Source organism: Vipera ursinii (genome assembly GCF_947247035.1).
Source record: "Vipera ursinii genome assembly, chromosome: W".
Lineage (NCBI taxonomy): Eukaryota > Metazoa > Chordata > Lepidosauria > Squamata > Viperidae > Vipera > Vipera ursinii.
In genome coordinates this window covers 45364094-45377662 of record NC_139522.1, presented here as the reverse complement: position 1 = coordinate 45377662, position 13569 = coordinate 45364094, and positions in this window count along the sequence as shown.

Sequence of the window (13569 nt, the reverse complement as noted above, 5' to 3'; positions counted from 1 at the left end):
TTGTTAAGGACTGTCTTATAAATGTTACCCAGACAACATTCTGTTTTATAAATTATTGAATGATTTATGTTATGTTAAAAAATTCTAATAAAACATTTATACAGAAGAACAAATCCATAAGCTGAAACAAGCTGGCAGGCCTGCCCTGGAGTATGTATGAGAGTTTCGCAAGTTAGCCAGTCGGATAGAGAGGTGGCCTGAGCAGTCCATAGTCCATCACCTCAGGGAAGGGTTGGACAATCACCTCTCTCAGGCCTGCATCTATCGAGCAGTACCTGATCAGCTGTAAGAATGGTACCAGGCAGTGGTAAGACCAGACGTTCAGCTTGCCCGCTATAAGAAGCCTCCCCCACCTGAAGCTGAGCTGAAGCCAGAGCAACCCAAATGGCAACCACCACCCTGAAAACATCCAATTGCTGCAACTGCTGAAAGACCCAGGTCACCTGCAGGCCCCCCAATCAAGTGTTTCTGATGTGGACAGCAGGGACATCGAGCAGTGAACTGTCCAGTCCCCTACCCCCAACAGCAGACCAGACTGGAACCAGCAGTGAGAAAGAAACCTGCCCAGCAGCCAATGAGAGAGAAATCCAACCAGATCACACAGGAACCTGTGGCCCAGGTCACATCCCCCACACAGGAGGATGCCAGGACTTAGGCTGGACCCACCCCGGCTCTACTCTCTTTCGACAGAAGGAGAAAATGACCCGATGATGAGTCAACACATCCCACCTTTTTCACTGCCTGCCAAACTCATAATCCCTAAGTCGGGGGCACAGGCAGACTTAAAAGTGCTAGTCGATTCTGGATACTCCCGATGCATCATTAGTTTGCCATTTGCCATGAAAATCGGCATACGAGCAAAACTGCTCTCCAAACCTGTGAGGTTTGAGCAAGCTGATGGCTCCCTGATGGGAGGGACTTTTTTCACACAATTAACTGAGCCCCTACGCCTAGAAATAGGCAAGCACTGGGAGTTTATTCACTTCCTGGTGGCTCCAAAAATGACTGAGGCTGTGATCCTAGTATTAGCCTGGTTAGACAAATGTAAGCTGTTTATGTGGTGGGAGAAAGGAATGAGAACTGTGAGACTACCTATAGGGCCTAAACCCACCACTGATTCAACCAACGTTACAGCCACTCATCCCCAGTGAGTACCAAGACCTAGTGGAGGCATTTAGTGAGAAAGAATGCAATGCCTTGCCTCCTCTCCAGCCCAATGATTGCTCTATCGAACTGTTGCCAGGAGCCAAACTCCCACGACTGAGAATGTACGCTATGTCCCCCCTTGTAATGGAGGAGATGCAGCGATGCATGGATAAAGAGCTAGTGAGGAGATTCATTGAATGAGCCAAGTCTACTGTGGGAGCCCCTGTGTTGTTTAAAGAAAAAAAGATGGGTCTCTTCATCTCTGTGGTGATTATAAAGGTCTGAATGCAGTGGGTGTGGAAAATAAATACCCCCTCCCACTCCTGAAGGACTTACTAACCTACCTGGCTAAGGGCAGGGTCTTCACTAAATTAGACCTGAGAGAGGCATATTACCAGGTGAGAATAAAGGAGGGAGACGAGTGGAAAACAGCCGTCAACTGCCCCATGGGGAGCTATCAGTTCAAAGTCATGCCATTTGGGCTACAGGGTGCCCCAGCCGTATTCATGCAGTTGATTAATGAGGTCCTACATGATCATTTATACAAAGGGGTTCTTGTGTATCTTTTTTTCCCCGAAACAAATTATTGAATATACAGTTAAAAATGAAAAAAAACTCAGTGGACATGATACAACTTCCCTGGTTTAAACAATACTACTAGTATTACCTTGTGAAAAGAAAAAGAAAAAGGTTTCTTTACATTATAACAAAATATACATATAGAATCTATGAACTCTCTAGTAAGCATTCTTTCGATCATGGACATTGTGATTAGATAACTTTCAATTCTATCTTATAGAGAATAAACTGTCAACTTATCAAACAACATTCATCCCATCATTCCTCCTTAACTTTAGCCATTTTTACACTTCATTCCAAATTTTGTAATAGTCTGTTTTGGTTTTATTTTTAAGCTCCAGTGTTAACCTATCCATTTCAGCACAGGGTAGGATTTTATTTATTACTTCTTCTTCGGTACGGGTTTCTTTTCTCTTCCATTTCTGAGAATAGGCTAGTCTTGCTACAGTTAGAATGTGCAGTACTAAATACAAAGATCCTTTACTGAATTTATCCTTAGTAATACCTAATAAAAAAGTTTCTGGTTTTAATTTGATTTTTTGTGATAATATCTCTTCCAGCCAATTTTTCATCAGATGCCAAAATTCTTCAGCTTTGGACCATTCCCACCACATGTGGTAGTAGGTCCTTGGCAATATTCCACATTTCCAACATATCAAAGAGGTTTTTTTGTTCATTTTTGCTAGTCTTCTGGGGGGGGAGATGCCATCTGTAAAACATCTTATATAGATTTTCTTTACAGATGTTGGCTAACGTTAGCCTCCTGTTCCTGTCCCATAATAATTGCCAATTATCTAGATCGATACTATAGCCAAACCTTTTGCTCCAAATTAGCATTGTGTCTTTAACTTGTTCTTCTAGCATCTCTTGAATATGATGGTCATAGCAAACACTCTTTTCCAAAAACCCAAGAGACGGCTCTACACATGGACATCACCAGATGGTCAATATAGAAATCAGATTGACTATGTGCTCTGCAGCCAAAGATGGAGAAGCTCTATACAGTCAGTAAAAACAAGACCAGGAGCTGACTGTGGCTCAGACCATGAGCTTCTCGTTGCAAAATTGAGGCTTAAACTAAAGAAAGTAGGGAAAAGCACTAGGCCGCTCAGGTATGAATTAAATCATATCCCGGATGAATATACAGTAGAGGTGACAAATAGATTTAAGCAATTAGATCTGATAGACAGAGTGCCTGAAGGACTATGGACAGAGGTTCGCAACATTGTACAACAGGTAGCAACTAAAACCATCCCAAAGAAAAAGAAATGCAAGAAAGCAAAATGGTTGTCTGAGGAAGCTTTGCAAATAGAGGAGGAAAGGAGAGTAGTGAAAGGCAAGGGAGAAAAAGAAAGATACACCCAATTGAATGCAGAATTCCAGAGAATAGATAGAAGAGATAAGAATGCCTTCTTAAGTGAACAGTGCAAAGAAATAGAAGAAAACAATAGAATAGTGAGGACCAGAGATCTCTTCAAGAAAATTGGAGAGATGAAGGGAACGTTTCATGCAAAGATAGGCATGATAAAGGACCAAAATGGCATGGACCTAACAGAGGCAGAAGAGATTAAGAAGAGGTGGCAAAATTACACAGAAGAACTATACAAGAATGAGCTTAATGTCCCTGATAATCACAATGAGGTGGTCACTGACCTCGAGCCAGACATCCTAGAATGTGAAGTGAAGTGGGCCTTAGAAAAGCTGAGCAACAACAAAGCTAGTGGAGGTGACAGTATTCCAGCTGAGCTATTCAAAATCTTAAAAGACAATGCAGTAAAAACGCTACACTCAATTTGCCAGCAAATTTGGAAAACTCAACAGTGGCTACAGGATTGGAAAAGATCAGTTTAGATTCCAATTCCAAAGAAAGGCAGTGCCAAAGAATGTTCAAACTATCGCACCATTGCACTCATTTCACATGCTAGTAAAGTTATGCTTAAAATCCTACAAGCTAGACTCCAGCAGTATGTGGATCAAGAACTACCAGAAGTACAGGCAGGATTTCGAAGAGGCAGAGGAACTAGAGATCAAATTGCCAACATACGCTGGATCATGGAGAAAGCTAGGGAGTTCCAGAAAAACATCGACAGTTGCAAGAAAAAGTATGTGAACCCTTTGGGATTACGTGGAGTTTTGCATGAATTGGCCATAAAATGTGCTCTAAACGTCATGTAAGTCACAACAATAGAAAAACCCAGTCTGCTTAAAATAATACTACACAAACATTAGCTGTTGTCATGTTTTAATTGAACGTAAGATGGAAACATTCACAGTGGAGGGTGGAAAAAGTATGTGAACCTTTGGACTTAATAACTGGTTGACCCTCCTTTGGCAGCAATAACCTCAACCAAACGTTTCCTGTAGTTGCAGATCAGACCTGCACAACCATCTGGAGTAATTTTGGACCACTCCTCTTCACAAAACTGTTTCAGTGTAGCAATATTCTTGGGATGTCTGGTGTGAATCGCTCTCTTAAGGTCATGCCACAGCATTTCAATCGGGTTGAGGTCAGGACTCTGACTGGGCCACTCCAGAAGGCTTATTCTGTTCTGTTGAAGCCATTGTTTTGTTGAATTACTTGTATGCTTTGGGTCATTGTCCTGTTGCATCACCCATCCTCTGCGGAGCTTCAGTTGGCAGATAGATGGTCATACGTTTTCCTGCAAAATGTCCTGATAAACTCTGGAATTCATTTTCCCATCAATGACAACAATCCGTCCAGGCCCTGAGGCAGCAAAGCAGCCCCAAACCATGATGCTCCCTCCGCCATGTTTTGCAGTGGGGATGAGGTTTTGATGTTGGTGTGCTGTGCCTTTTTTTCTCCACACATAGTGTTGTGTGTTTTTCCCAAACAACTCAATTTTGGTTTCATCTGTCCACAGTATATTTTGCCAGTAGTGCTGTGGAACATCCAGGTGCTCTTTTGCAAACTTCAAACATGCTGCAATATTTTTTTGGGACAGCAATGGCTTCCTCCGTGGTGTCCTCCCATGTACTCCATTCTTGTTTAATGTTTTCCTTATTGTAGATGTGTCAACAAAAATGTTAGCATGTGCCAGAGATTTCTGTAGGTCTTTAGCTGACACTCTAGGATTCTTCTTTACCTCATTAAGCATTATGCGCTGTGCTCTTGCAGTCATTTTTACAGGACAACCACGCCTAGGGAGAGTAGCAACAGTGCTAAACTTTCTCCATTTGTAGACAGTCTGTCTTACCATGGACACATGAACATCAAGGCTTTTGGAGATACTTTTGTAACCCTTTCCAGCTTCATGCAAGTCAACAATTCTTGATCGTAGGTCTTCTGAGAGCTCTTTTCTGCGAGGCATGGTTCACATCAGACAGTGCTTCTTGACACTAGTAAACCCGAAACAGGTGTGTGTTTTTAAAGGGCAGGACAGCTGTCAGCAACACATCCAATATCATCACACTGATTGGAGTCAAGGTTGGCTCACTCCTGGCTCTAATTAGCTCTTGCTTCATTGACTATGCTAAAGCATTTGATTGTGTGGATCATAACAAACTGTGGCAAGTTCTTAAAGAGATGGGTGTACCAGACCATCTTATTTGTCTCTTGAGAAACCTATATGTGGGTCAAGAAGCAACAGTGAGAACTGGACACAGAACCACTGATTGGTTCAAAATGGGGAAAGGAGTCCGCCAAGGCTGTATACTATCACCCTGCCTATTTAACTTATATGCAGAGCACATCATGAGAAAAGCAGGGCTAGATGAATCTAAAGTTGGAATTAAGATTGCCGGGAGAAATATCAACAACCTAAGATATGCAGATGATAACACTCTGATGGCAGAAAGTGAAAAGGAACTAAAGAGCCTCTTGTTGTGAGTGAAGAAGGAGAGTGCAAAAGTTGGCTTGAAACTTAACATTAAGAAAACCAAGATCATGGCATCCGGCCCTCTCAATTCCTGGCAAATAGATGGGGAAGAAATGGAGGTAGTGACAGATTTTATTTTCCTGGGCTCCAAGATCACTGCAGATGGGGACTGCAGCCAAGAAATTAAAAAACGCTTGCTCCTTGGGAGGAAAGCCATGGCAAATCTAGATAGCACACTAAAAAGCAGACATCACCCTGCCAACAAAAGTGTGTATAGTCAAGGCTATGGTCTTCCCAGTTGCAATATATGGATGTGAAAGTTAGACCATAAGAAATGCTGAGCGCCAAAGAATTGAGGCCTTTGAACTATGGTGCTGGAGAAGACTCCTGCGAGTCCCTTGGACTGCAAGGCGATCAAACTGGTCAGTCCTAGAGGAGATCAACCCTGACTGCTCTTTAGAAGGCCAGATCCTGAAGTTGAAACTCGAATACTTTGGCCACCTAATGAGAAGGAAGGACTCACTGTAGAAGAGCCTAATGCTGGGAAGGATTGAGGGCAATATTAGAAGGGGACAACAGAGAATGAGGTGGCTGGATGGAGTCACTGAAGCAGTAGGCGTGAGCTTAAATGGACTCCAGAGGATGGTAGAGGACAGGAAGGCCTGGAGGAATGCTGTCCATTAGGTCGTGATGGTTAGGACACGACTTCACAGCTAATAACAACAACAACATATCTTTTTTATCATTTTATCCTCTGTTCCTAACAGAATTTTATCTAATTCTGTGTGTTCTAATTTTATCCTGGGTTCTTTTTTATCTTTTCTGTATCGTGATTGTATTTGCAGATATACCCACCATTCCAGCTCTATGCCATCTTCTAATAATTTTTCCTTGTTTTCAACTCTCCTCTTTCATTTAGAATGTCTTTATATGTAATTACCTTTCCTAAATTCATAAATTTTGAGTGCATGAATATCTCCAATGTCAATTTCCAAGTGGGAATTTTTATGTAGTTAATTTTTTAAATTTTAGTCCACACATCTAATAGTGCCTGTCTAATACAGGGCTTTTCAACCTTTTCACCCATTGTACCACTTTTAGGATATGGCAATATCCGAGTACCACCAGTTGCCTTGCAAGGTGTCAAAAATTTGATGAGCCCACCCCCCAAAAAGGAAAAAAGTGATAAAGTACAGGTAGTCCTTGACTTACAACAGTTTGTTTAGTGACTGTTCGAAGTTACAATGGCACTGAAAAAAGTGCCCCCCAAGCCACAGCTAAGCAAAACACCTGCCTGTCCGCCCAGCGGCGCTCTTCCTCCTGTCCGAGGTTTTCATTGTTGTGAGCATTTCTGTTGAGGATTGGCAGCAGGGGTGGGGTGGGGTGGGGTGTTTGGTTTTTATCCCTCCCCCCGCTGGGTGGTTGCATCAGGTTTTGGTCACTTCGCATGACCCTGGGACACTGTGACCATCATAATTATGAATCAGTTGCCAAGCATCTGAATGTCAATCACAAGAACCTGGAGATACTGCAACATTCCAGCTGATCAGCACTTCTTCTGGACTCAGCAGAAGCGCCAGGATCAGCGCTGAGCTCCAGCTGGAGTCTGGTGCTGATCCTGGCACTTCCACTGAGCCCTGACAGCCCTGCAGCTTCAGCCATTTCTCGCTCAGGCTTGTGCAGTGCTGCCACCGGTTCAGCTCATTCCCCTCCCCCACTACCACTTTTCTAGGATGGTTGCGTACCACCTGCCAGGTGCCAATGTACCACAGGTGGTACCTGTACCACTGGTTGAAAAGCCCTGGTCTAATATAGTGTTTCTAAAAATACTGGTGTGTCTTGTGTTTCCCGTCCCACAGTATCACATCCTATCTGCTTGTCATGGCCTTCTAATGCTAATAGTCTCCTATTCCTTAGGTGTATCCATTCCTTTATCCAAGCAGATGTTGCTGCCTGATAGTATATTTCCCAATTTGGAAGGCCGAATCCTCCTCTTTCCTTTGCGTCTTGTAATAATTTGAATTTAATTCTTGGTTTTCTCCCTTACCAAATAAATTTGGATATAATTTTGTTTAAATTTTCAAAGAAGTCTTTGCCTAATTTAATTGGTATGCATTGAAATAGAAAAAGTAGTTTACAGAGTACATTCATCTTAATTGTCGCTATTCTCCCCATAAAGGAGAGCTGCAGGTTTTTCCATCTGTCTAAATCCACTGTAATTTGGTCTATTAGTTTATCGTAGTTTTCTCTTTTAAGTGTGATGCATCTTGCCGTAAGTTGAATCCCCAGGTACCTTACTTTTTTAGTTATTTGAATGTTAATTTTTTCTGCTAGCTCGTTTTCTTGTAATTTGGTCATATTCTTAACTAGCATTTTGTTTTTTTCTTTGTTAATCTTCAACTCTGCTACATCTCCATAGTTTTCCAAAACCTGTAATAGTCTTGTTCTGGACTCTAGGGGCTCTTCCAAAATAAAGACTAAATCATCTGCAAAGGCCAGTAATTTAAATATTTCTTTTTTAGTTTCTAAGCCTTTAATCAATTTACCTTTTCAGATTATTATTGTTAAAACTTCTAAAGAGAGTACAAAAAATAACGCTGATAGTGGGCAACCTTGTCTCGTACCTTTTTTTTATTGAAAAGTTTTACAATACATTTTTGAATACAAAAAAACCCCTCCTCCCCCTCCCCCCTCCCCAACCCCCCATACCCTACCCTACCCCCTCCTGACTTCCCAGAGCTGAATACAGGGTATAATAATACAAACAAGCATAATCTAAAATATGCTAACAACAATAATAAAACATTAAATTCTATCACACTTTAACTCTCCATAGTCAAAATATTAATAAAATAACTACTAATTATACGTCATAAAAATCCGCTGCTTATTCAAATGCTAAATGATACTTTTTAGTCCCATATTTATTCTGAATATATTCAATCCGTCTTCTCCATTCCACAATGTATCTCTGTTGCGACTGATCTTTCAAATATGCTGAAATCTTTGCCATTTCCGCCAAGTTAGAAACTTTCAAAGTCCACTCTTCTATAGTCGGCAGTTCTTCCTTCTTTCAATATTGTGCTACTAAAAGTCTCGCTGCTGTAATTAAATGCAACATCAACTTTGTATCTATAACAGTAGTATCGGTAATAATACCCAATAAAAACAATTGCGGAGAAAACTTTATCCTTTTCTTAAATATCTTTTGCATATTCCACCAAATTTTAATCCAAAAAGCTTTAACCTTTTTACAAGTCCACCATATATGAAAATACGTTGCATCCTCAAAACCACACCTCCAACATTTGGGCTGGCAGTTCGGATACATACTTGCTAATTTTTAAGGATCTAAGTGCCACCTATAAAACATTTTATAAAAATTCTCTCTTAAATTTTGGGCCTGTGTGAATTTTACATTTCTAACCCAAATCTTTTCCCAAGTGTCCATTGTTATAACTTCTTGAAAATTCTGGGCCCACTTTATCATACAATCTTTAACAAGTTCCATTTCTGAATCAATTTCTATCAATGCATTATATATCCTTTTAATATGTGCTTGACCTTGATCTCTAATTTGTTTTACCAAATTTTCATCAATCATCGAGAAACCAACTTTCTGGTCCTCTTTCCATCTTGCCTGTAATTGCCCATACTGGAACCAAGTTTGTACAATCTTTTCTTCTTTTAAAATATTATATGGCTTTAATTGCCATACATTCCTTTCTAAACTTAAGATTTCCTTATATGTAGTCTCATCATGTTTAAATCCCACATTTATATTTTCTATTGCATGTTTAGGTATTGCCCAAATTGGTATCTTATAATTTAACTTGTGTCTATACTTTTTCCAAACTCGCAACAGAGCATACCTTAAAATATGTATCTTAAACACATTATCCACCTTCTTATCATACAATAAATATGCATGCCAACCAAATAACAAATCATGACCCTCAAGATTTAATAATCTCCCTTGTGTTAAATTAAACCAGTCACTTATCGATGACAAAGCAGCAGCCTCATAATATAATTTAAAATTAGGCATTTTAAGACCGCCTCTTTCACGCGTATCTTGCATTATCTTAAATTTAACTCGTGGCTTTTTCCCTGCCCAAACAAATTTATTAATTCCTTTTTGCCATTCCTCCAGATTTAAATCCTTTTTAAGTATAGGTATCATTTGAAACAAAAACAAAAATTTTGGCAAAACATTCATCTTCACTGCTGCAATTCTTCCCAATAAAGATAATTGTAATTTTTTCCAACTATCTAATTCTTTTTGTATTTTTCCCCATAACATTTCATAATTATTTTTATATAACTTCATATTTGAGGCTGACAGATATATCCACAAATATTTAATCTGTTTAACTATTTCAAATCCCGTTAGCTCTTCTAAAACAGCCTTTTGTGATACAGTCATATTCTTAGACAATATTTTAGTTTTTTGTATGTTTATCTTAAATCCAGAAACTTTCCCATATAACATTATTATCTCCATCAATTCTACAACTGAATAATCCGGCTGAGTTACTGTAATAACTAGGTCATCTGCAAACGCCCTCAGTCTATAATCCTGATCTCTTATTTGGATTCCCCTGATTTTATTCGAATCTTGTATTTTAATCAGTAATATTTCCAATGTTAAAACAAATAATAAAGGTGACAGCGGACACCCCTGCCTTGTACCCTTTTCAATATTACATGGTTCTGTCAAACTGTTATTTACTATTATACGGGCTGTTTGCTTTTGATATATTGCCCTAATAGGTTGTAAAAATTTTTCCCCAAATTCCATTTTCTCTAATACTTTCATCAAAAATTGCCAATCCAATTGATCAAAGGCTTTTTCAGCATCCAAAAAGATCAGCGCTGCGGGGATCTGATTATTTCTTTCCAAAAATTCCAATAGATCTACAATGTGTCTCACATTATTCTTCATTTGTCTACCACTTATAAATCCAGTTTGATCACTATGAATCACTTGTTGCATTACCTTCATTAATCTGTTAGCTAAGATTTTTGCAAATATCTTATAATCAGTATTTAAAAGCGATATTGGTCTGTAGTTTTTGGCTTGGGTGGCATCCTGATCTTCCTTCGGGATCAACGAGATAAAATCAGTTTTCCATGATGGAGGTACCCCTCCTCCCAATTGAATTGTCTTAAACAGTTCCCTTAAAGGTTCCACCATTTCTGACTGTAAATTTTTATAGTAAACGGCGGTCAAACCGTCAGTTCCCGGTGCTTTACCCACTTTTAATTGTTTAATTGCTAAAAAAATTGCTTCATCAGTTATCAATTGGTTCATCCCTTCCTTTTGTTCTTTCGTAAGAACAAGAATATTGGTTTTTATCAAATATTCATCTATATCTACATCTCTAATCTTATCTCTAGCGTACAACTTAGAATAAAAATCAACAAAAGTCTTTTTGATAAGATTCTGCTGATACACTACTTTACCCTTATGTTCTATTCTATCTATATTACAAGCTCTTTGCTTCTTCCTTAACAAGTAAGCTAACCATCTACCCGGTTTATTAGCATTACAAAAAGTGTTACGTCTAGCATACCGTAAGTTAGTTGCCACTTGATCTGCCATTAACGTATCAAACTGACCCCTTAATAAAGTAATTACCTCTTTGATCTTCCCATCAGATGGATTCAGAATTAAAGCCTTTTCTTTTTCCTTAATTTCATCCTCTAATTCTTTCCTCTTAAATTCCAGTTTACGTCTATGTTTATTATTCAAATATATTAATACACCTCTCATATAAGCTTTACTTGCATCCCAAACCATCTCAATAGAAGTACCTTTATGCATATTAATTTTAAAAAATTCTTTCATCTGGTTTTTACACTCTTCCACATTTTCCTGGTATCTAAACAAATTTTCATTTAAACACCAAGACCGTCTATCTCCATTATCTTTTTCTATCTCCAACCATACTGGACTATGATCAGATATAGTTCTTGGACAAATCTTGATCTTCTTAATCCTAGGAAAAAAATCATTAGTAATTAATACAAAATCGATCCTGGAAAAAGATTGATGCCTGTCGGAGAAAAAAGTAAAGTCTTTTTCTTGCAAGTTCCTTTCTCTCCAAACACCTCTCAGTTCCAAGTCATCCTTCATCTCAAAAAAAGATTTAGGCAGTTTAGCATGACTTGGCGTGCTTTTAAAAAGGCCTCCCTTGTCCATTTGTACATCCAAAACGCCATTCCAATCTCCCATAAAAATACAAGATTTATAATCCCACTGAATAATCTTGCTGTGTAGTAAATTATAAAAATCTCCTTGCTGTTGATTAGGAGCGTATAGTCCAACCAAAAGCGTTTTCTTGCCTTCTATTAATAATTCAATTATAACATATCTTCCTTGTTTGTCTACCTCAATTAAACTCGCTGTTAAAGTATTCTTAACATAGATAACAACTCCATTTTTCTTATCAGGCGCAGAAGCAATAAACTGTGTGCCCAATCTAAAGTTTACCAAGTATTTTTGATCAGCCGCTCGAATATGTGTTTCCTGTAAGCAAATAATATCGTTTTTAAATTGCTTTAGATATTGAAATACTTTCTTTCTCTTATGTGGTGAATTTAGACCATTAACATTCCAGGTTAGAAGCTTTGTCGCCATCTTTTGCGACCTGAAACTTTTGGAGCACCTCTTCCAAAATCACCTGCACTCTCTTTGGCCTCGCTCCTCCCACTGCTTCACTGTAAGTAGGTTTTTGAGATACCGTCATAACTCTCTGCTGTTCTTGCTCTTGTCTCATTCGTCGAGCTGTCATTCTTTGGTCTCTGACCTCTTCCGTTGATGCTGAAATCTGATCCACTCCTGTAACTTTCTGGAATTCTCCGTCTTTCAACTGCGTGACTCCTTCAGCACCTTGTGCACTCTCACTTTGTGGTTGATGCTCTCCTTCACTATTCTTCCTTTTGGATTCCAGAAGTGGTATGGGGACTGCCTTCAAAACGTTGGCATAGAAATCACGTGCCTGTAACACTGTGAGAAGACGATATCTCGTGCCTGCATACATCACCACCATACCTACTGGGATCTCCCATCTGAACTGGATATCCCATCTTCTTAATTCTTCTGCCAAAAAAGCAAACTCTTTCCTTCTCCTTAAAATTCTTGGAGGGATCTCTTTTAAAATTAAAACTTCTTGCTCTGCAACTGCAAATTTACTATTATAAAAGGCTTGAATAACCTCATTTCTAATTGCTCTCTTTGTAAAATAAACCACCACATCTCTAGGTAGTTTCCTTTGTCTTGCAATCCAGGAATTGACACAAAATATTTTATCTATATCCACCATAATATCTTCTGCTGAGTGCCCCAAAACCTCTTCAAGAGCTTCTGAAACTACTTTTTTCAAATTTTCCTTAGGGTCTTCCTTCATCCCTCTAATTCTCACAGCAAATTCCATCTCTCTATGCTGAACCAATAATAAATCATCGTCAATCTTTTCCATCACCGTTTCAGCATCCGTCATTTTAGCATCTAATCTCACACTATTTTGGCTAAGTTCTTCCACTCTCTCATCCAAACGTTCAATACAAACAGCCATGCCTTGAAGCGCAGGTAAGATGTCTGCCCTCATTTCTGTGTTTTTCTCCTCCATAAGTTCAGCTAATTGTTGAGATTGCTTTTTCAAAGCCTCTTGCAAAACATCCTGCAGATCTTTTATTGTCAAGACTGGTGCGGGTGCAGGTGCCAGGGGTGGGGGCATTAAAGCCTGTAATGAAGATTGCTGAACTGGCGAAGCCCCCGCGCTTCTAGGAACTTTAGATGATTTGGCAGCCATTTTCACCCACTTAATTCTATTGCGCACTTTCACTTTTAAAAGTCTCCACAAAATCTACTGAGTTAAAGTTCATATACTTGCTCTGACAACATTCTCCTGTACAGCTCTGCCTGCATCCAAGTAATCCAAAGTTCACTCTCGCTGGCAGGGATGGTTGCTGCATCCTGCTCTGCTCCGAAGCCCTGGAGCAG